Source organism: Mandrillus leucophaeus, unplaced genomic scaffold, assembly GCF_000951045.1.
Source record: "Mandrillus leucophaeus isolate KB7577 unplaced genomic scaffold, Mleu.le_1.0 Scaffold27, whole genome shotgun sequence".
NCBI lineage: Eukaryota > Metazoa > Chordata > Mammalia > Primates > Cercopithecidae > Mandrillus > Mandrillus leucophaeus.
Genome location: NW_012102809.1, coordinates 2309193 through 2332673, shown reverse-complemented (window position 1 = coordinate 2332673; position 23481 = coordinate 2309193). Strand labels below are relative to the sequence as shown.

The window sequence follows — 23481 nt, the reverse complement described above, 5'->3', positions numbered from 1 at the left end:
GTTATTCCACACTTCATCCTTACAAGCAGTCTCTTCCATACACCTCCCTCCTCTCTCTTTTGGTCATACAGCCTCAACAAAGTCACAGTCTTCGTTAAATCCAACTCTCTGCCTTCACCATGCAGTTGTACACAACCCAAGAAAAACTCGTAACTATTACTTTAAGCACAAGATGATTAACCAAGTTATCCTTGAGTGTTGCCAGGCATTTCCCTAGTCTGTTCTCTCTTCTGCTCTCCTAGATGACTGTCCCATTCCCCTTCCTCAAACTCTGAACATCCCTCCCCCATCCTCACTCTTGGAACCAATGTAGTGATTCATGTTAGGTGTTCACCTGATGGGGCTTAGGTCGGGGTTTCACCATGTTGACCAGGCTGGTGTCGAACTTCTGACCTTAAATGATCCACCCACCTTGGCCTCCTAAAGTTTTTTATCTTGAAATTTGTGATGAGCATGGAGTTAGAGTGAGAGAGGTAAGGGCCACTTTGAGTTTTACCCAGTTCCATTTCCTATTTTCCTGTTGCTCCTCGAAGAGACAGAGTGGTCACACATCTTATCAATGATCTGTAGTGGTTCATATTATACACTTCTTGAGTAGCTCACTCTAGCAGCTTACCCAGCATTAACAAGTAGTTATCACAGTGCTTGGTGTGCAGTGGACAGTAATAAATATTTGCCAAGTGAAGACTGAATAAATAAAACGTTCAATCAAAATGTAAATCTGTCTCTTTTGTCTTCCTTGAACTTTAGCGAAAAGGAAACTGCTCAGCATTTTTCTCAAAGCCCTTGATTAGACTTGAAGAGAACGTTAAAGAAGGTTTTTTTCTTGACAAAATGACTTCTTAAAACTTTTAATAGGAGCACTTGTTTTTGTTTTTCATTTTTATAGGAATTCTGGTGACTAGTCTGTATTTTATGCAAGGAGGAATGCTGAATACAATAAGCTGTAAAAGGCTTCCAGGAATACAGAGCGAGGAAGAAGGAATAACATTCCTGACCTTGAATGTCATCATCTAAATTGATTAATTTTTAAGCTACCCCCATAAAATAGAACTAATAGAAGAACAGAATTATCTGTTTCTCATCAAGATTCAATTCAGTAGGCATTTGCTGAATATCTTTGCAATGTGTTCTGGGTGCATTCAAATAAGTAAAATGTACAGCTGGTAACTTCGGAGATGCTCTGTTTTTTCAACAGTGTGAAGTAAGATGTCTTTTTTGATTTGGCATAACCCAAGAAGGCTTTTTAAAGGAAACACTAATTTCTAGTGTTTACTTGCCTTAGAACTTTGAATCAAGAAGCAGAGAAAGGCAGTTAGGGAGGTGTGAAATGTTTTAACTGACCAAGAATTTCCTTTCTCTTTGAATGCTCTCTTTCCATTTTGCCATTTCACATTTTAAAATTTTTTATAAATACTATCAAAGGCTTATGCTGGATTCCAAAGAAGTTAATAGAAACTTTGCATATATAAATGGAATTCCCAGAATAGTTGAATGGAATGTATACTATTGTGAGTAAATGTTTTTTATAATTTTTTCCTTTTACTTATTCTCATTGCCATTATATTATTCAATTTTGTGACGTTTTATAAATTCACCATTTATGTGATTTTTTTGGGGAGGAATTTTTAAAAAGATAGGCAGCAGCTTTTTATAAGTTGCAAAAACCATTCTTAGATGCCACATTTAACCAGGAACACTTAAAAAAAAAAGCATTTTTATTTATTTTTTATTTTTTATTTTTATTTTTTGAGATGGAGTCTCACTCTGTCGCCCAGGCTGGAGTGCAGTGGCCGGATCTCAGCTCACTGCAAGCTCCACCTCCCGGATTTACACCATTCTCCTGCCTCAGCCTCCTGAAAAAGCATTTTTAAAATATCCATTTTTAATATTTTAGATGAGATTTATTTTTAGTTAATTTTAGTTAACTCAGCAATATTGTTTATTTGGAATCCTGTTACTTAAATGTACAAGCTCTTGCCCAGAGATGAGGTTTATGTATTTTCTCAGGACTGACTTGGAAGATCTATAATAAGTATTAAGGGAAAGTTTCAGTAACATTCTTAGTTAAGGATATCAATGAAAAGTGGTAATAATGTTTGGTCCAATTTATGCCTTGATTGATTTAAATTCCTGATAATTAAAATGAGAAGGGAAACTTGGCTTAATTAGGAGGTATACCGCATTTTTTAAATGATCATATATTTCACTATTAGAAGGGAACAAAAACGATAATTTTCTCCTGCACCCTAAGACCTTGCTCCCTGGGGGTCAGGGCTGTGTCTTAGTCTCTAGAGTTCGCTAAGTTTCTGGAATGTGTGCTCAGGAAACAGAGGGAGAGAGGGGAGGCCTATCTGCCCCCATTTAATTGTGAAGCAATGGAGGTCAAAGAAGTTTCCTGAGATGACATAACCACCAAGAATTACAGTCCCAGATTTTCTGCATCCTCTTGTGTGACATGACAAGAATATATATATCTGGCCTCTGCTCCTGATTCCTGACACAGAGTTCCAAAAACCTTTGTAACTGCCTGAATGATAGGAATGCTAGGAACATCTTTTTGTTATAATATTTGGTCTTAGTACCCAGTTTCTAAAACAAGAACTTCTAAGACCCTTGGAATCTCCAGAGTGATGACTGTCCTTCGCTAATGAAATGACTCAGTATTGGGGGCCCCAGCTGGCTTCAGGATGGGGTTTGGGGAATGAAGACCAAGGCATGATCCGAGGGATGGACTTCCAGCCTCCCCGACCTTCGGGGAGGGCAGCGGGGCTGGAGATGAGTTAATCACCAATGGCTCATGATTTAAAAACTCATGCCCAAATAATAAAGTCTGAATGAAAACCATTAAATTTCTTATTCCTCTGCCCCTGGCACCTCATCGTCTTACCACTACTATGCACATCCCTTTGCCCTCCTGAGATTCTTTTCCTTCTGGTTTCTAAGCCTAGCTAAAGTGACCTCTGACAGCATGGGATACTGAAAGAGAAAGTTCAGGACTTTTACTATCCTACTGTAGGCTGTGTCTTGTACTGTCTTGTGGGAAGGAAATTGGCTTAAAGCAGGATGAGTCAGAAATCGGGGACTGTTTCCTAACACTAAGTAGTCCCTATGCGTTCCCCTTCTCAGATGTGGTTTTGTTCACCATTAGGTTGGTCCACATTGAGTGTTCAGGAAATACTTAGTTCCATCGGTCCTAGTTTCCATTCATGGGGATGGGTGACTCCTGAACATTCATTCATACGATGGTCCTACCTAGGCTCTACCCATATTCATACAGGTGTAAGAGTCAGACCCCAGTAGTAGATGAAAACTCTATGATGTGTATCTCTTATGTACTGATCTCATGCATGAATGGAGGTGCTGGCCATTTGGGCTCTACCCATCCACATGATTTCTAGAATCTAAGCCTACCCATCTGAAGGTACTCATACCCTTCCAGAGCTTTCATGTCTCCCCAAGGCACATTGTTTCCTTAATCACTAATGGGGAATCTGTCCCTTTGTTCTGCCTGCATATAGTCAGCTTGTCATAAGAGTACTAGAATGGCGGGGATTTCCACTCTATGGGCCTCTTTACATGTAGACTGGCATGCTCCATTTACCACCGTGATAGTCAAAAAAGCTCTCTGTCTAAAAACGGCCTTAATATGCTAAGTCTTTGCCTAACATTAGCATTCAAGGCCTAATGGGGTTTGTCTTAATCTACTTGGGCTGCTATGACTATATACCACAGGCTGGATGTCTTGAATAACAGAATTTATTTTCTCACAGTTCTGGAGCCAAGAGGTCCAAGATTAAGGTGTTGGAAAATTTGGTTTCTGGTGAGGCCTTACTTCCTGGCTTGCAGATGATTGCCTTCTCCTTGTGTCTTCACATGGAGTCTCTCTTCCCTCCCCTTCAGCCTGCCTGTGACTTTGCAACTGCCTTGACTAATAGAGTACAGCTGAAGGCAATACAACATCTACCCAGCTCTCTCTCAGGATACTTGGCCTTGGGAACCAGCCATCGTGCTGTGAGAATGCCTAGCTCTGAGCTGTGGCTGAGCTCCCACACAGAGGCAGTGAGTACCGACTTGCCAACTGTGTGTTAGCCAGCCTGGAGGTGGACCTTCCAGCCACTGAATGTCCCTGTGAGGCAGAGATGAGCCTTCCCTGCAGAGCCCTGCCCAGACTGCAATTCACAGGCAACATAAATGACCATTGTTGTTTAAATCACCAAGTTTTGGGGTGGTTTACTAAGCAATATAATAGGCACCAGGAAAAATTGGGGATGAGCCTTTTCTCTTGTTGCTTCCTTGTAATATAATTTTTAACTCCTCAGAACATAAAAGAGATTTCTCCAGACTTTTGTTAAGCTTTTAGAAATATAACTGGGGCAAAAGGAATGACTGAATATATGCATCTACATCTTTTTTATTCCAATATCCTAATGAAATTATATGAAATTTCATATAAAAAATCCAGCAAACTAAATCTGAAATGTATAAAATGAAATATATGCCATGATCCACAGGGATTTATCCCACATACATAAGGCTGGCTCAACATTCAAAAATCAATTAATGTAGTCCATCACATCAACAGGCTAAAAAAGGAAATCACATGATCTCATCAATATATGCAGAAAAGACATTTGACAAAATCCAATGCCTGTTCATGATAAAAACACTCAGCCTACTAAGAATAGTGAGGAGCTTCCTAAACCTTATAAATAATGTATAAATAATGTATACATTTAAAGTCCTACAGTTAATACCATGCCTAATAGTGAGAAATTAGAAGTTTTCTGGCTAAGATTAGGAACAAGACAAGGGTGACCTCTCTTGCCACTCTTTTTCAACATCTTACTGGCAGTCCTAGCTAGTGCAGTTGGACAAAAAAAGGAAATAAAATGTATACTGATTGGGAAGAAAGAAATAAAACTGTCTTTGTTCATAGATGACACAATCATCTACATCGACAATTGAGAAGAGTCTCCAAAAATCTCCCGGCCCTTATAAATAATTATGGTAAGGATGCAGGATGTAAGGTCAATTTGTAAAAATCTATTTCTTTCATAAAAATGAACAATAAACAAATAGATAAAATTACAAATACAATACCATTTACATTAGCACCCCAAAAATTATATACTTAGGTATAAATCTAACAAAATATGTACATAACATACATAAGAAAATCTATAAAACTGTGATAATAGAAATCGAAGAACTAAATAAAATGGAGAGATATTTTATTTTCATGGGTGGGAAGACAATATTGTCAAGATGTCAATTCTTCCCAACTTGATCTCATTTTGGGGTGGTTTATTAAACACTATATAATAGGGACTCAACAGGGACTCAATGCAATCTCAATCAAAATTCCAGCAAGTTATTTTGTGGATACTTACAAACTGATTATTGAATTTATATGGAGAGATGAAAGACCTAGAACAGCCAAATCAATATTGAAAGAGAAAAACAGGGTTGTGGACTGACACTACTTGACTTCAAGACTTGCTATAAAGCTTCAGTAATCAAAATGGTACGATATTAGCAAAAGAATGGACAAGTAGATAAGTGGGACAGAATAGAGAGCCCAGGAATAGAACCACATAACAACTGACTTTTGAAAAAGAAGCAAAGAAAACTCCATGGAGAAAAGACAGTCTTTTCCTCAAATGTGCTGGAACAACTGGCCATCCATATGCAAAAACAAACAAACAAGCAAACAAAAAAAAAAAACGGAATCGAGACACAGAGATTACATCTTTCACAACAGTTAACTCAAATGGATCATAGACCTAAATATTAAGTGCAAAATTATAAAACTCCCAGAAGATAATGTAAGAGAAAATCTAGATGTCCTTGGGTATGATGATTGTTTTTAAAATACAGTAACAAAGATAAAATTGATATGCAAAGCTTCATTAAAATTAAAAATTGCTCTATGAAAGGACTCTCAAGTCACAGACTGGGAGAAAATATTTGCAAAACACATATCTGATAAATGATTGTTATCCAAAATATGCAAAGAACTCTTAAAACTCAACAATAAGGAAAGGAACAACTCAATTTAAAAAATGGGCAAAAGACCTGAATAAATATCTCACCAAATAAAGTATATAGATGGCAAATAAGCACATGAAAAGATGCTCAACATTGCATGTCATTAGAGAATTGTAAATTAAAATGACACTACACATCTATTAGAATGTACACATCAACTACACATCTATTAGAACGGCCAAAATCCAGAACGCCTGATGAAACCACGTGCTGACAAAGATGTGGAACAGCAGGAATTTTCATTCATTGATGGTGGGGATGCAAAATGGTCCAGACACTCTGGAAGATAGTTTGGCAGTTTCTTACAAAACTAAACATACTCTTACCACATAATCCAGCAATCACATACCTTACTATTTACAAAACAAAGTTTTGTGGTAAAAACTTTGTCCACAAAAAAACTTGTGCAAAGATGTTTGTAACGTCATTATTACTAATTGCCCACACTTGGAAGCTACCAAGACATCCTTCAGTGGGTGAACGACTAAACAAACTCTGGTAGATTCAGACAATGGAATATTGTTTAGTGATAAAAAGAAATAATCTATCATGCCAAGAAAAGATATAGAGGAACCTTAAATACATATTACTAAGTAAAAGAAACCAATGTGAAAAGGCCATATACAGTATGATTCCAACAACATGATCTTTGAAAAAGGTAAAACTATGAAGACAGTAAAAAGATCAGTGGTTGTCGGCCGGGCGCGGTGGCTCATGCCTGTAATCCCAGCACTTTGGGAGGCCGAGAGGAGCGGATCACGAGGTCAGGAGATCGAGACCATCCTGGCAAACACGGTGAAACCCCGTCTCTACTAAAAAAATACAAAAAATTAGCCGGGTGTGGTGGCGGGCGCCTGTGGTCCCAGCTACTCAGGAGGCTGAGGCAGGAGAATGGCGTAAACCCGGGAGGCGAAGCTTGCAGTGAGCCTAGATCGCGCCACTGCACTCCAGCCTGGGCAACTGAGCGAGACTCTGTCTCAAAGAGAAAAAAAAAAAAAATCTGTGGTTGTCAGGGGTTGCAAGGAGAGAGGGATGAATAGGCAGAGCACAGAGGGCAGTGGAACTATCCTGTATGATACTATTATATAATGGTAAATATATGCCATTATACATTTGTCCATACCCATAGGATGTACAACACTTGTTGAACCCTATGTAAACTGTGGAGTTTGGGTAATAATATTGTGTCAGTGCAGGTTCATTGATTATAACAAATGTACTACTTTGGTGGGAGATGCTGATAGTGAAGAAGGTTGTGAGTGTGTGACAAGAGGGGGATATGGGAACTCTCTGTACCTTCTGTTCAATTTTGCTATAAATCTAAAATTGCTGTAAAACATAAGGTCACTTTAAAATATATATAATCTTTATATAATTAAATATATATAATGTTTAATGTCCATAAAAGCACTAGAAAGCCAGGAGAGCTAGAACTAGCTTATCAGAAACGAGAGGACTTTCAGGAAGACATAAAGAATTGATTATGGTAAATCCAGTAGTGTGGAAAAAAAGATCAAGATGCAGAAATAATGGATTCTATATTTTGGTTTCTTATTTTTTCAACAATAACAATAAAAGGAAATATCAGGAAAAATAGATTCCCACTCACAATTGCAACATAAATTATAAAACCTTGGTTGAAATGTAATAAGGAAAACGTAAGAGCTAAGTGACAAAACTTTAAAACTTTAAGTCGTAAATAAATTGGTAGAAAATAATTCTATACATATTAATATAAAATATAAGTATTTTATATTAATCTGTAAATATAATATTAGTCCCCCCGCAAAGAAAAAATCCTAGTGGAAAGAATTAGATAATTCTGATATTTTCTAGGAAGAGAAAATGTGTAAGAATAGAACATAGCTGGGTGTGGTGGCTTACGCCTGTAATCCCAGCACTTTGGAAGGCCGAGACGGGTGGACCACTTGAGGTCAGGAGTTTGAAAACAGCCTGGCCGATGTGGTGAAACCCCGTCTTTACTAAAAATACAAAAAAATTAGCCGGGTGTGGTGGCATGTGCCTGTAATCACAGCTACTTGGGAGGCTGAGACAGGAGAACTGCTTGAACCTGGGAGGTGGAAGTTGCAGTGAGCTGAGATTGCGCCACTGCAATCCAGCCTGGGTGACACAGCAAGATTTTGTCAAAAAAAAAAAAAAAAAAAAAAGAATAGAATATAAATTTAAAAAATGAAGAATCATAAAGGGGAAATGATTAAGCTATCATATTGAAAAAGTTTGACACTGAAAGGTTAGAAAATTAATCCAGTTAAACAAATGAGCTTCTAGTAAAATACCTATTTGTAAATTCTAATTCAAGATACAATCAAGACAAAATATCAAATTAGTAGGGGGAGGATGGACTAATCAACAGATAGCTTTGAGATCATTGATCAATGACTGTCCAGTTGAGAAAAAACATTTTATTACATTTTATATAAAAATACATGTACAGTGGTGACTACTGGCTTACACCTATAATCCAACACTTTGGGAGGCCAAGAGGCAGGAGGATCGCTTGAGGTCAGGAGTTTGAGACAAGCCTGGGCAAAACAGTGGCAAAAAAAAATCTCTACAAAAATAAATAAATAAAAATTAGCCAGGCATGGTGGTACGTGCCAGTAGTTCCAGCTACTCGGGAGGCTGAGGTGGGAGGGTCCCCCACTTGAGCACAGAAGTTGTAGGCTGTAGTGAGCTAGGATCACACCTCTGAAGCCTGGGGCAGAGTGGGACCCTATCTCTTCAAACAGACAGACAAACCAACCATATACAGAAGAATATAGAAGGACAGTGTTATCATCTTGCTTTGGGGAATATCTTTCTAAGTAAGTTCCTAGAAACAAAGCAAAATGAAAAGCAACTTAATGGGAGGATGTATTTGTAACATACAAAATGACACAGTGTTGATCTCATATATAAAAAACTTCAACAAATCTATATGATAAACAACCCCACAGAAAATGCGCAAAATATATGACAATTCAGAGAAAAGGAAATAGAAATGGTTAAGATAAGCATTTGAAGAGACGTTCAACTTCACTAATAATCAAAAACACGCACATTAAAACAAGATACCACTTTTTAAACATCTAGTTTTAAACAATTCCGGGTTGAATATTCAGTGCTGGGAATGGTCTGTGTAATCAGGCACTTTCCTACAGTGTAAGTGGAAATGTAAACTGTGATCACCTTTGTCCAAGGCAGTTTGGCAGCATATATCCCGACACACCCCTGGGTCCTGTACCTGGCAGATATTACATACGGGGTAATTATTTATTGACAGTGCAGGATTTTACTTTCACGAACGGAAAGAGTTTGCTGTGAGCCAGAGAGGGCTTTAATTCCTGGCTTTGCCATTTATTTACTAAATAACCTTTAAGCAATTGACTGTAACTTCCCTGTGTTCCAACTTCCTTATCTAAAAAAACTGGAGATATTCCTACCTTGTAGGCTGTGAGGAATACTGAAACAATACATGAAATGTTTCATCTAAAGGCTACCAACTTACAAGTGCTCAATGAAGAAAAGACTTTGTTCTCCCCATATGATTTTCCTGACAACCCAAGAGAAATCCATTTCCTCAGAAAACTTTACCAGCTTCTTTTTACATTCTCCTTCCTCCTCAATCAACCTTCTCCACCTGCCCTTAGGCTCTTGTCTTTTGCCAACACAGTTTATTAGACTCTTCCCACTGAGGGTGATGTTCATTACTACATCAGTCCTTTGATAGACTTGACTGCTGTGGGTTGAATTGAGTTCCCCAAAGAGATGTTTGGGTCCTGACCTCTGGTGTGTATAAATGTGACCTTATTTGGAAATAGGGTCTTTACAGATGTTATCAAGGTAAGATGAAGTCAGAGCGGCGTAGGGTGGCCCCTGACCCAATTCAACTGTCGTCCTTATTAAAAGAGGGAAATTTTTAACACAGACACACACAGGGAGAACGTCATGTAACTACAGAGGCAAAGAGCGAAGCAACGTGTCTATAAGCCAAGGAAGGCCAAGGAATGCCGGCAACCACCAGAAGCTAGGAAGAGGCAGACACAATCCTTCCCTAGAGCCTGCAGAGAGGATGTGGGCCTGCGGACACCTTAATTTCAGATTTGCAGCCTCCAGAGTGTGAGAGAATACATTTGTTTTAAGTCATCAAGTTTGTAGTATTTTGTTACAGCAGTCCTAGGAGACTAATACCCTCCTGCACAAAAGGTCAACTGACTAATTCTCATTTGGTAATAACCAGTGGAACAGATGGAGATGATACAAGGTTTTGGGTAAGTACGGATAAATCCCCTAAAATATAAACTTGTTTTTCCACATTAAGCTAGGGTTAGAAAAGAGAAGAATTATTATCAATCTTTTTGTGTGTGTGTGTGTGTGTGTGTGTGTGTGTGCACTGCTATAACAGAATACCACACACTAGGAAATGTTAAAGAACAGAAACTTATTTCTCACAGTTCTGGACGCTGGGAAGCCCAGGATTAAGCTGCCAGCATATTTAGTCTCTGGTTCCAAGACGGTGCCTCACTGCTGCATCCTCCAGCGGGGGGTACACTGTCCTCACATGGCAGAAGACTGGGAGAGAGGGCAAGAGAGAGAAAGCCCACTTCCACAAGCCCTTTTCATACCAGCATTAATCCATTCATGAGGGCAAAGCCCTCATGACTTACAGATCTCCCATTAGGCCCCACCTCTCAGTTCTGTTGCATTGGGGATTAAGTTTCCAGCACATGAATTTTGGAGGCATCACTTTCAAACCATAGCAATGTTTAAGGGTCAGATGGGTGTAAAAAAAAATTTATAAGAAACAAAACATAAGCTTGTCTCTCAGTCCACTTGGACTAAGGGAGGAAAATTAAGGGTGTGGTTTTCCAAGCATGAAGCTCCAAAGGCCCCAAATTTCCCTGGCAGGGTGCCAGATGATTGTATGTACTTAGTGGCCATTAAAGTCCTACTGTGGCTCCAGGCTCCTTTCTTCTTCACTATTTGGTGGTCTAGAGAGATGTAACAATAAAAATAAATTGATCAAAATTAGTTTAGATAAGTTGGCTAAAACAAAAAATGTATTGAGTTGCAAGGAACAGAAAATCCAGTTAAGGTGGTTTAAAAAAATAAGGAATGTACTGTCTCACATAGAAGTCTAAAGGTAAGAAGTTTCAGGGTTGGTTACTATTGCAGCTCAATTACGTCGGGATTCTGAGTTGCTTTTGTACAATATTTGACTTTCCCTTCATAGTCACAGGATATCCAGTAGAACTCCAAGCATCATACCTACAGAACAACCCCCACGACCAGAAAGCTAAGTTTGTCTTTGCCCATCTCTTTTCAGGAAAGGAAACCCTTTCCAGCCCAGCACACTCGGTTGTGATGAACTCTGAGCTATCAGAGATAATGGAAAATGCATGCCCATGGCATGGTATACACTTTCTTGTTTTTTTTTTTTTTTTTTTTTTTTTTTTGAGATGGAGTTTCACTCTTGTTGCCAAGGCTGGAGGGCAATGGCATGATCTTGGCTCACTCGCAACCTCCACCTCCTGGGTTCAAGCCATTATCCTGCCTCAGCCTCCCGAGTAGGTGGGATTACAGGCACGTGCCACCACATCTGGCTACTTTTGTATTTTTAGTAGAGACGGGGTTTTTCCGTGTTGGTCAGGGTGGTCTTGAACTCCCAACCTCAGGTGATCCACCTGCCTCAGCCTCCCAAAGTGCTGGGATTATAGGCGTGAGCCACTGCACCCGGCCTAGGTACATACTTTCATTGTGACCATGTGACTATGCATGTTTGATGCCTGGCTTTATTAAATAATGCACCAACATGGCATTAGTTTCTCAGTCAAAATCTGTGACATGGAATCTGAATATAAATCTCGGTGATGTTCTTGTGGGAGGTAGTTTTAGAAACCATATATAGTAATCACGTTGCTTTTCCAAGTTGATATATTTAATAGTCTCCACAAACAGCTCCCCCAATAAGCTGTACCTCCTATGATTCACACCCTAGGGGAGTCCCCACCCCTTGAATCTGGGCTGGCCTTGTAATTTGCTTTTGATTAACAGAATGTGACAGAAATCGCACTGCATGACTGCTGAGCCCACACCATCCAAAGCCTTGCAGCTTCCTCCTAGGACTGTGGCAATGTTTACTTTTGTGAAGTGAACTACCATGTGTAAGTCCCACCACTCAGACTCCCACACTGTAAGAAAGCCCAGGCCAGCCACATGGAGAGGGCTTCATGGAGAGAAAGAAATGCTTAGCCAGGCCCTTGCATTCTCGTCATCCCAACCCAGGCAAGAAACATGTGTGTGAAGAAGCCATTTTGAACTTCTAACCCAATCAAACTTTCAGAGGATCCCAGCTCCAGATGCCATCTGACTGCAACCAGAATCAAAATCCCAAGTAACAACTTCCCATCTGAAGCTCAGCCAACACATAGAACCACAAGAGATAATAACATTTTTTTTCTTTAATTAAACCATCAAATTTGGGGCCTCCAAAAAGGGAATGTGATGGACAGGTCCTAAGGTCAATTATTTTCACCTCTTGCTGTTCATGTCTTCTTAATATTCCCCTCCCCTTGAGTGAGGGTGGGACTTATGTTATACAAGGCTCTGTCTTAGCATACTGGACTGGGAGATTCTTTTTACTGACTTCACGCAGTAAGTAGCTATGTTGAGAAAACCCACATTGTAAGGAGCCACACGTGGTATCTAGGACCCAAGACTGGCCTCTTCTGACAGCTACCAAAAAGCCAGGGTCCTCAGTCATACATCCACAATGGAGTGAATTCTACCACCAACCTAATGAACTTGGAAGTACACTCTTCCCCTGCCAAGCCTCCAGATGAGAATATAGCTCATCTGACACCTTGACTGCAGTCACATGAGGCCCTGAGCAGAGGACCTAGCTGAGTCATGCCCAGGCTCCTGCCCCACAGAAACTAAGATAATAAATGTGTATTATTTAAGGCTGCTATGTTTGTAGTAATTTGTTACACAGCATAGAAAACAAATGCAAGAGGTGAGTGTATTTTGCATAAGAGCTATGAATTGAGGTGACCCAAGGATGGCCTGAGATAGTTTTCAAAGAGGGCCACAATCAATTCCTTTCCTCTCTGCATATTCATGCTGCTCCTCACATTGAGATGTGGAATCTAATTCCTTCCTGTTGAGTTTGGACTGGTCTTAGTGTCTTACTTTAACCAGTAGAATGTGAGAAGAAGTGATGTTCTGAGACTTCAAGGCTAAGTCATAAGGAGTCTTGCAGTTTTTCCCTCAGTCTTTTAGAACCCTATACCTGGTAGTACTGACTCACCATGTGAGCTGTCTCCCACACTGAAGGCACCATGTGGAGAGGCCACAGAGAGGCCAGGGAGAGAGGGCCTGGCCACTTAGATTCCGTCTGAGCCCTGTTTTCCAGACTTCCCTGTCAAGGCACGAGACTGTGAGGGAAGACTTTATGAACTCTCCAGTCACCATCTGAATACCACTGAGTGACTCCAGTTAATGTCACAAGGAGCAGAATAACTGCCCAGCAGAGCCCTATCCTAATTACCCATAGAATGATGTGCTGCCATCAGGCAGGATCTGGAAGGACCTCAGACAGGAAAGGCTGAATGCCTTCAACACTAACCTGAGGATATCTCCTATAGGAGGTGGGCAGGAGGGACTTAATAGCAGAATAATTCCACCTATTTCAACTCAGGGGCTAGGGCTGCATAACATGGCTATGCCTAAATCCTTCATTGACAAGGGGAATGGAACTAATATGATGGCTTTAGACAAATCAGGATTAACTCCCTGGCGTTTTCACTGAACACTTTACTTGGCTGAACACTTCTTGCGTTGGGAGCCAAGCCATAGTGTCTGTCATGATTATTTGAAGCCATGGTCATTTTGCCAGGATCGCAGCTGATACTGATTTTGCCACAACTATCTCTACTGCTCACTGGCTGCTGAAGGTCCCATCTTCACTAGCGCTTACTGCTTTTTTGGTCAGGTTCCCAGAGGAGCAGCTTGCTTTTTCAAGACTTACAGTTTGCTTGAGAATATGGAACAAATTATCCCAGAGTTGCATGTGAGGATCACTTAGTGATCCTATCCAATGTCAAGTCAAAAGTGGGTCTTCTCACTAACAATTAGGACACAATCCAGGACAGAACCCAGATACTCTTCAGCACTCTTCTATCCTAGGGCGAGTTTCCCAAGGCATGCCTCCTGGAGGTTGATGAAAGATCTCTTAGTGGGAATGAGGGGGCCATTTAAAAAAATTCATTAGGATCAAAGTTCTCTTTCCCAGAAGGTCTAGCAAATTCTCTGTTGCATAGGATTCGTGATGCTTGCCTTTACAGTCTTAGCATTCCCATTAGCTATGCAGATTAGGCCCTTAGCCAACCCTTTACCAGTCATCAAAAATGACTGGAAGCCATTACTAGTTGAAGTGGACTCAGCCATGAGGAGCCTGAGATTTATGACAGCATCTTGAACATGTTAAACATATTAGTACAAAATGGTAAGGTTTCTCTGGCATTACAGTGCTTAGAATTAGCAATAAGACCAATATCTTAACCTTGAGGCAATTTTGACACATTATAAGAATCAGACTAGTAACCAGGAACTGGAAAGTTTCCATAGCAGTCAATGGTGTTTTATTACCTCATCTATTTTAAAGAACAATGTATTACTTCATCTCTAGTGTTTTATGTTATTAGAGATTCACTTTTATTGAGCAAGGCTTTAAGAAATGTTACAAAGGGAGGAGTGGGCATATGCATGTTCTCAAATCCCGAGGGGAAAACAAGGGCCATGGAAGACTTAAACCTTCACATGCTTTTCCTCTCTGGGTTTGATGCTGCTAACAGAAAAGCAATGCTGACTTCCTTGAGAGGAGGTTCTAATTAGACAGTATAGCAATGATTCCAAGGCTCTGCTCCCTGGGTTTTAGCGCATTGAGAAATTGAGATTATTAGAGTGGAAAACCTTCCCAATAAAATGTCCCCAATGAAGTTTTCTAGCTTGAAGACTATTGGTCAAAAGAAAAAAAAAAGGAAAAAAGAAAAATTAAAAAACAGAGGAGCAGGCCGGGTGCGGTGGCTGATGCCTGTAACCCCAGCACTTTGGGAGGCCAAGGTGGACGGATCACTTGAAGTCAGGAGTTCAAGACCAGCCTGGTGAACCCTATCTCTGCCAAAAATGCAAAAATTAGCCGGGCGTGGTGGCACATGCCTGTAATCCCAGCTACTCAGGAGGCTGAGGTGGGAGAATTGCTTGAACCCGGGAGGTGGGGGTTGCAGTGAACTGAGATCATATCCCTGCACCCCAGCCTGGGTGACAGAGCGACACTCCATCTCAACAAAACAACAACAACAACAACAACAACAACAAAAACCCAGAGGAGCTAGAGACAAAGTGACTCAGGCTTACATACAGAGCCTGCTATAGATAGGTATACAATACACATGGCCCAGAACTCATACTTGTAATACTCATTTGTCTGAAGACAGCTATCTGATGGGAAATTATATGAGTGAGGATATAAGAGAAAACAAATAAATGTGCTCAATTATTTTGAATACCTTTTTTTTTCCTTTTCTAAATGCATCATTCAAAAAACTTGTTATAGTCTGATTTCATTTGTAGGATGGTATATTCCAAAGTTGAGGTGACAGATTTCAGGAACTTCCTAGAAATTTTAGAGCTATCGGTCAGGTGTGGTAGCTCACACCTGTAATCCCAGCACTTTGGTAAGCCGAGGTGGGTGGACCACCTGAGGTCAGGAGTTTGAGACCAGCTTGACCAACATGGAGAAACCCTGTATCTACTAAAAATACAAAAAATTAGCCAGGCGTGGTGGCACATGCCTGTAATCCCAGCTACTCAGGAGGCTGAGGCAGGAGAATCACTTGAACCCAGGAGGCAGAGGTTGCGGTGAGCCGAGATCACACCATTGCACTCCAGACTGGGCAACAAGAGCGAAACTCGTCTCAAAAAAATAGAAAGAAATTTTAGAGCTATCTCGTTGCCTTTTAACTCTGTTTCTAAAACCCTGCTGCTTCTGCTATGCATTCTAAGAAAGAAGATTTATGTGATCTAATTTATTCCAGTGGAAAAGCAGGGATCTAAGTTGTCTCATGTCCAACAAAGTTGGATTGTATAAGATTTTATTAAAAAATCCAGTGCTTCTACTCTGTTTATTACCTGAACTGCAAATCTGGTGTAAATCTTGGAGTTCAGGGAAGGTCAAAAAAAAAAAAAAAAAAAAAAAGGAAATGGTCTCTACTTCTCCACTGGATGCTTTCTGTTGCCCCGACCTTTCTCTCTCTGTCATTTTCATGCACTCAGGAGGTCATCTCTTTGGTCTTCCAGTCTTGGTTAAGAGCGCTGGGTCTGAAGTTTGAGCCATGTCAGCCAAGGGTTAGAGCTGGACACAGAAGCCACTACAGGCATCTCAGGTAGAAAGGGATTTAATACAGGAAATTCTATGTTTACAAAATCCTTGCGAGAAAAAAATTTGGCAGTTAAAAACAAACAAACAAACAAACAAACAAACAAACAATTAAACAGGCAATGATCACAGGACCCAGCAATTGCACTCTTGGGCAAAGTGAAAATGTATGTTCACACAAAAACCTGTGTGTGAATGTTCACAGTGGCTTTGTTTGTAGTGGTCCCAAACTGGAAACAGCTGAGATATCCTTCAGTAAGTGAACAGTTAAACCAGCGATTGTACTGCCATACTATGGAACGCTATTCAACAATAAAAATTAATGAGGCTGGGGGCAGTGGCTTACCCCTGTAATCCCAGCACTTTGGGAGGCAGAGGTGGGCAGATCACTTGCGGTCAGGAGTTCGACACCAGCCTGGCCAAAATGGTGAAACCTTGTCTCTACTAAAATACGAAAATTAGCTGGGTATGGTGGAGGGTGCCCACAATCCCAGGTACTTGGGAGGCTGAGGCAGGACAATTGCTTGAACCTGGGAGGCAGAGGTTGCAGCAAGCCAAGATCGCACCACTGCACTCCAAGCCTGGGCGACAGAGCAAGACTCCCACTCAAAAATAACTAACTAACTAAATAAACAAACTATCCATACACACAATATCTTGGATGATGAATCTCCAGGAAACTTGAATGACAAAAGCACATTTCAAAAGATTATTCATTTATAATACTTAGAAAAAATTAAGACACGGTCTTGCTCCGTCACTCAGGCTGGAGTGCAGTGGTGCGATCACGGCTCATTGCAGCCTCGATCCCCTGGGATCAAATGAGGCCCCAGCCTCCCCAGTAGCTGGGACCAGAGGCATGTGCCACCATGTCTGGCTAGTTTTTATTCTTTGTTGAGCTGGGGTCTCGCTATATTGCTCAGGCTGGTCTCAAACTCCTGGGTTCAAGCAATTCTCCCAACTTTGTCTCCCAAAGTGCTGGGATTACAGGCGTGAACCACTCCACTTGGCCTATAGTACATTTTGAAATGACAAAATTTTAAAAATAGAGGACAGGTTCATGTTTCAAGAGGTTAGGGATGGGTGTGGGAGGGAGGTGGTGCAGTTATAAAGGGGTAACATGAGGTATCCTGGTGGTTTTGGAATCCTGATGGCAGTGGTGGATGAATGAATATATACATGCAATAAAACTGTATGGAAGTAGGCCAGACATGGCGGCTCATGCCTGTAACCCCAGCCCTGTGGGAGGCCAAGGCAGGAGGATTGCTCGAGCTCAAGAGTTCGAGGCCAGTCTGGGCAACAAAGTGAGACTTCCATCTCTACTCAAAATAAATAAATAAATAAATAAAATAGTTGGGCATGGTGGGTGGCCAAGGAGGGAGGATCAATGGAGCCCAGGAGCTGAAGACCAGCCTTGGCAAAAGTGAGACTAAAAATAAGCAAATTAGCTGGACATGGTGGTGTGTACTTGTGGTCTCAGTTACATAGGACGCTGAGACAGGAGGACGACTTGAGTCCAGGAGGTTGAGGTTGCAAGTGAGCCTGGATGACAGAGAGAGACCTTGTCTCAGACAAAACAAACCAAACCAAACTGTATACAAGTAAATATACATACTCTTGCACAAATGAGTACAAAAACTGAGGAAATCTGAATGAGGCTGGTGAATTCTTTTTTTTTTTTATTTTTTTAATTTTTTTAATTTTATTTATTTATTTATTTTTTTTGAGACGGAGTCTCCCTCTGTCTCCCAGGCTGGAGTGCAGTGGCGCGATCGCAACTCACTGCAAGCTCCGCCTCCCGGGTTCACGCCATTCTCCTGCCTCAGCCTCCCGTGTGGCTGGGACTACAGGCGCCCGCCACCGCGCCCGGCTAATTTTTGTATTTTTAGTAGAGACGGGGTTTCACCGTGTTAGTCAGGATGGTCTCGAACTCCTGACCTCGTGATCCGCCCATCTCGGCCTCCCAAAGTGCTGGGATTACAGGCGTGAGCCACCGCGCCCGGCAAGAGACTGGTGAATTCTATCGATGCCAATATGCTGCTTGTGCTATTGCTCTACAGTATTTGAAGACATGACCATGTCACTCACTGTATTATTCCTTAAAAATACATTTGAATCTACAATTATCAGTTGAAAAAAATATTCATGAGACAGAGGAAGAGAACTTGGAGGGCCATCAGTTGTTGTTGAAGTCAGGACATTACCGCCATAGCTGAAGGCCAGAATTCAGAAAACCACTCCTGCTGCCATGCTGCTCCCCCAACCCAAGTGGCTCTCATGCCCATGAAAACGGTGACTAGAAACAAACTTGGACTCTAGCTGCCATTAATCCTCATGTCAGTTGGACCAGAAAGCGGAAAGATGGCTTCTGTTTCACTTCCACCTGCCAGATTGAGCAGGAACACATCTAACTGACAAAGCTCAATTTGCTTCCTATATGTGAGATGCAAAATGGTCTGGGACATGTGGCTGTTAGCACTCCAATTTTTCCAAAGAGAATATGGAATGGGAGTTGAATGAGTATAATATCTACCATAACCAGCCACTAGCTATGTGGCCTTGGGCAAGTTTATTAATGTTTCCAATTCTTAGTTTCTGACTCTATGAAATAAAGACCATTATCATACCGAGTGTGGGAAAACTAAAATTGTTTTTCCCCTGCTCTAATACAACAATCAACAGAGAAGACTTCTGTGACCAAGCATGCAAGGGATTTCTTCCCACCAACAAGCAGGCAATCAGTTCTACAGGCGACACCAGCAGGGTGCCCTTCGATTCCATTCAATTCTGACACTGTCTCCTTGGAGATGGCATCAGATCCCACAGGCCAAGGGTTGAGTCTCCAATACTGTGCCCCCCCCAACTTCTGATGCCAATTGCAAGCCCCAGCTTATTTTACCTGTGCTTCTGACTGGCTAAAAATTGGGGTTCACATGACCCCCTTCTTAGGTTTATTAATCTGATAGAGTGGCTCACAGAACTCAGGGAACCCCTTACTCAGGATTACCAGTTACTATAAAGGATATGACAAAGGATGCAGATGAAGAGATGTACAGGGCAAGGTACAGGAGAATGAGCTTGGAGCTTTGGTGCCCACCCTGAAGCGTCACCCTCCATGAACCTCCACGTGTTCAACGATCTAGAACTCTCCACACACAGTCCTTTTGGGTTTTTATGGAGGCTTCATTACGTAGGCATGATTGATTAAATCATTGGCCATTGGTGATCAAGTTAGCCATCAGCTTCTCTCTCCTCCCTGGAGGTTAGGGGATGGGACTGAAAGTCCTAGCCCTCTAATCCTGCCTTGGTCTTCACAATGACCAGTTTCCACCCTGAAGCCAGCTAAGGGCTGACACTCAACAGCGAACTCATTAGCATACAAAATACATCATTTTGGTGATTCTAAGCATTTTAGAAATTGTATGCCAGGAAAACGGAAATGAAGACCAAATATATATTTTACCACAGCAAATACACTTACCTCCTAGAGTTGGCTGAGACGTAGCACACTGCCCGGCACATCTCATACGCTCCCTCCATCCTTGCTGGCCATTATCATGGTTTGTGCAGTCTGAGAAAGAAAATCAGCAAATGTTCCAGGTGAAAAGCAAAGGAAATAAATATTTAAAAACAGAGAGAAGAGAGAATTTTAAAGGGAAAGCAGGAGAATAATTCTTGAATAACTGGCATGTACTCAGCGGCAAGAGATGGGAAAGAAAGATGTGAAAAATGTTATTCCACATATTTAGTCTTGTATAGAATGACTGACTTATATCCAATTAGAGAACTTGGAGTTGGAGGCCTCACTCTTCTCCCCATATTTTGTATCATGTTAAAACAAATATGAAAATGTTATGAAAGTCATAAAATGATTCAATATCATATCCCCTTTAGATTATAGCCCCTTGAAGATTATTTCTCCTCTACTGCTATACCTTCAGCAGCTAGTATGTTTTTGGAGATTAGCCAAGTTTGTGAGTAAAGGTGTCAGCATCAACAACTAGCTACTAAATGTATTTGCTTCTTTTCTGACATACCATGAAGTCACTATATAGTATAACCAGAGTGTCTGTCAGTTCAACCACCTGCTTGTTAACATCTTTCACTGACCTTTTATCGCCTCCTGGAGAAGGGCTTCTGGGCCTCAGCACTATTGACATTTTGGGCTAGAAAAATCTTTGTTGTGGGGGCGACCTGTGCACTGCAGATGGTGAGCGAAATACTTAACTTCTACTCATTAGATACCTATAGCACAGCTCCGTTTGTGACAATCAAGAATGCCTCCAGGCATTGTCAAATGTCCCCTGGGGACAAAATCACCCAGGGATAAGAACCACTGTGTTAGAGGAAAACACAACTGAGCCATCACCCTTAGAGCTTTCCATTACAGCTGGTAGCTTTACTTCTAGTTCATGTAATCTTCTTATGCTGCCCCAGACCCTGTGCTGACTTTGTTCAAGTTGCCCTAATGCTACTGGGAAAATGACAACAACCTCCACTACCAACCTCCTCCCTCTGCGCCCAAAAACAGTTAAAAAAAAGAACCTCTTTTTCCCTCTAGCTGTCAATTATGGGTTGAATTTCATCCCTCTCCCAATTAATATATTGATGTCGTAACCCTTAGTAGCTCAAAATGTGACTGTATTTGTAAATAAGGTCATTAAGGTGGGCCCTCATCAAATGTAACTGGTGTTCTTATAAGAATAGGAAGTTTAGACACAGACAGATATATAGAGAGAACACCATGTGAACATGAAGACAGCCAGCTACAAGAAAAGGAGAGAAGCCTCAGAAGAAATCAGCCCTTGATCCTAAACTTCCAGTCTCTGGAACTGTGAGGAAATAAATTTCTATCATTTGTCACCCTATGGATGGTATGTTGCTGTAGCAGACCTACCACCTGTCTTCAGAAAAGTTTTCTAGAGAAATAGCCTTTATTCTTCAAGCTCCCTCTGACCTACCATTTCCCATCATTTTGTAAATATTTTCAGGCCCTAATAATGTTGATTTAATTTCCATTATTTCTTCTACTGTCACACACTTCTTAATAGGGCAGGTATTTGGGGGTGTGACCAGAAATTGACTGGTATCAACTTCCAGTGTTTGTGTGATAGGAGGTCTCAAACTACAGGATAAATGTGTCATATCTCCCATAAGTATCCGTTTTGCTCAGTGATTTTTTTTTTTTTTTTTTTTTTGAGATGGAGTTTTGTTCTTCTTGCCCAGGCTGGAGTGCAATGGCAAGATCTCAGGCTCACTGTAACCTCCCCCTCCCGGGTTCAAGCAATTCTTCTGCCTCAGTCTCCCGAGTAGCTGGGATTACAGGCGTCCACCATCACGCCTGGTTAATTTTTTGTATTTTTGTACAGACGGGTTTTCACCATATTGGCCAGGCTGGTCTCGAACTCCTGACCTCAGGTGATCTACCTGCCGCAGCTTCTCAAAGTGCCGGGATTACAGGCATGAGCCACGGTGCCCGGCTTTCTCAGTGATTTTTGTTTTTGTTTTTGTTTTTTTTTTTTGAGATGGAGTCTCACTCTGTCACCCGGGCTGGAGTGCAGTAGCGACTCACTGCAGCCTCTGCCTCCCTGGTTCAAACGATTCTCCTGCCTCAGCCTCCTGAGTAACTGGGAATACAGGCACGCATCACCAGGCCCAGCTAATTTTTGTATTTTTAGTAGGAACGGGGTTTCATTATGTTAGTCAGGCTGGTCTCGAACTCCTCACCTCGTGATCCACCCGCCTCGGCCTCCCAAAATGCTGGGATTACAGGTGTGAGCCACCGCGCCCGGCGGCTCAGTGATTTTTTCAGGAAAATGTTAAATAATTTGTTCATGCATTAATTTAAGGCGTATTTACATGAAAACGAATATAGTTGTAGCATATTCCTGTATATTTCACAGACATTTCTAGCTTATAGCATGTTCCTCTCAATGGAAGCGTTCCCTTTCCTCAGCTTCAGGGTCCCTTCATCACTCAGAGGCAGCATCCTACTGGCGCACCAGATGTTCGTTCAGCCATTCTCCTCATAGAACGCAGAGAGGCCGGGTGTGAAACCAGACCAGTTTATCTACAAAGCTAAGAAATATTCCTAACGGACTTCGCGGAGCGGGAGAGAGAGGTTTTAAATTAATCCTAAGCTTTTCTGATTTTGGGGTTCAGGTCTGCTATACATACTCCTGCATGTTATAATGGGCACAGCCCTAGTAACTGATTTGAAACGATGATCTGAGGTTATCGATTGGGGGAGGAATAAGGACAGAGAAGCAGAGCAACGGAGACCGGGAAGTTTCCGGCTCTGCCCTGGATTGCAGCCAACTGCTTAGGCACACACACCTGCTGTCCTCCAGGCTCTGCGTCACCTCCTCGTCTCTCCCTGTCCAACGAGCAGCTGCCAAATGGCAGCCAAATCCAATAGATATAAGCCAGGACCCCACCTGTGTTTGAATTACTTTCTTTGAAATTTGCCACGTCCAGGTTTATTGACCCGGGCAGTCTTTTCAACATTTCCTTATGCTGCATACGGGTGGGGCCAGGGACTTGCTTGTGCACTGCCAGTCCCCAGAACAGAACACGTTGAATTCAGCTATTTGGAACCTCGTTCCTGGTTCCGACCTCAGGGAACGCCAGAAGAGCAAGAGCCAGCCTCGTTAGTCACCCCCACCTCTGCAACCCCCGTCTCGGGGCCTTGTAACGCTAGCGCCCTTCAGGTACCATAAACCAGGCTTCCCCAAAGGCGCTGCGACAAGTTTCCAGGATTCATCAAAGTCGATGATCCCGGCCCTGGGACCCCAGGGTTTGCAAATTCAGACCTTTAGCCCAATGGAGAGGTCGGCTCAGCGTTCCTCCCAGCATCCTCGGGTGACATTAGGATTCCTGGGAGATTCGAGAGGCCGCCGGGGAGGACAAGGGAACCGCGTCCAGGCCGCCCACGGCCAGCCAGGCGAGAGGCGGGACGCGAAGCCTCTGCCTTCTTCCTCTTCCCTCAGGCG

The 23481-nt window shown here is 41.8% G+C and overlaps 1 long non-coding RNA gene across 1 annotated transcript in view; it reads right to left on the bottom strand.

The window, feature by feature from the left end:
* The window catches only part of LOC105542845, a 39300-nt gene extending 15847 nt beyond the window's left edge, over positions 1–23453 (bottom strand). Inside the window, exons 1-3 of the long non-coding RNA XR_001006536.1 lie at positions 23302–23453; positions 19971–20060; positions 4503–4586 (exon numbers count right to left, since the gene is read on the bottom strand). This is a non-coding gene — a long non-coding RNA (uncharacterized LOC105542845). The remainder of the gene's footprint in view (positions 1–4502; positions 4587–19970; positions 20061–23301) is intronic.
* Positions 23454–23481: the final 28 nt, after the last annotated feature.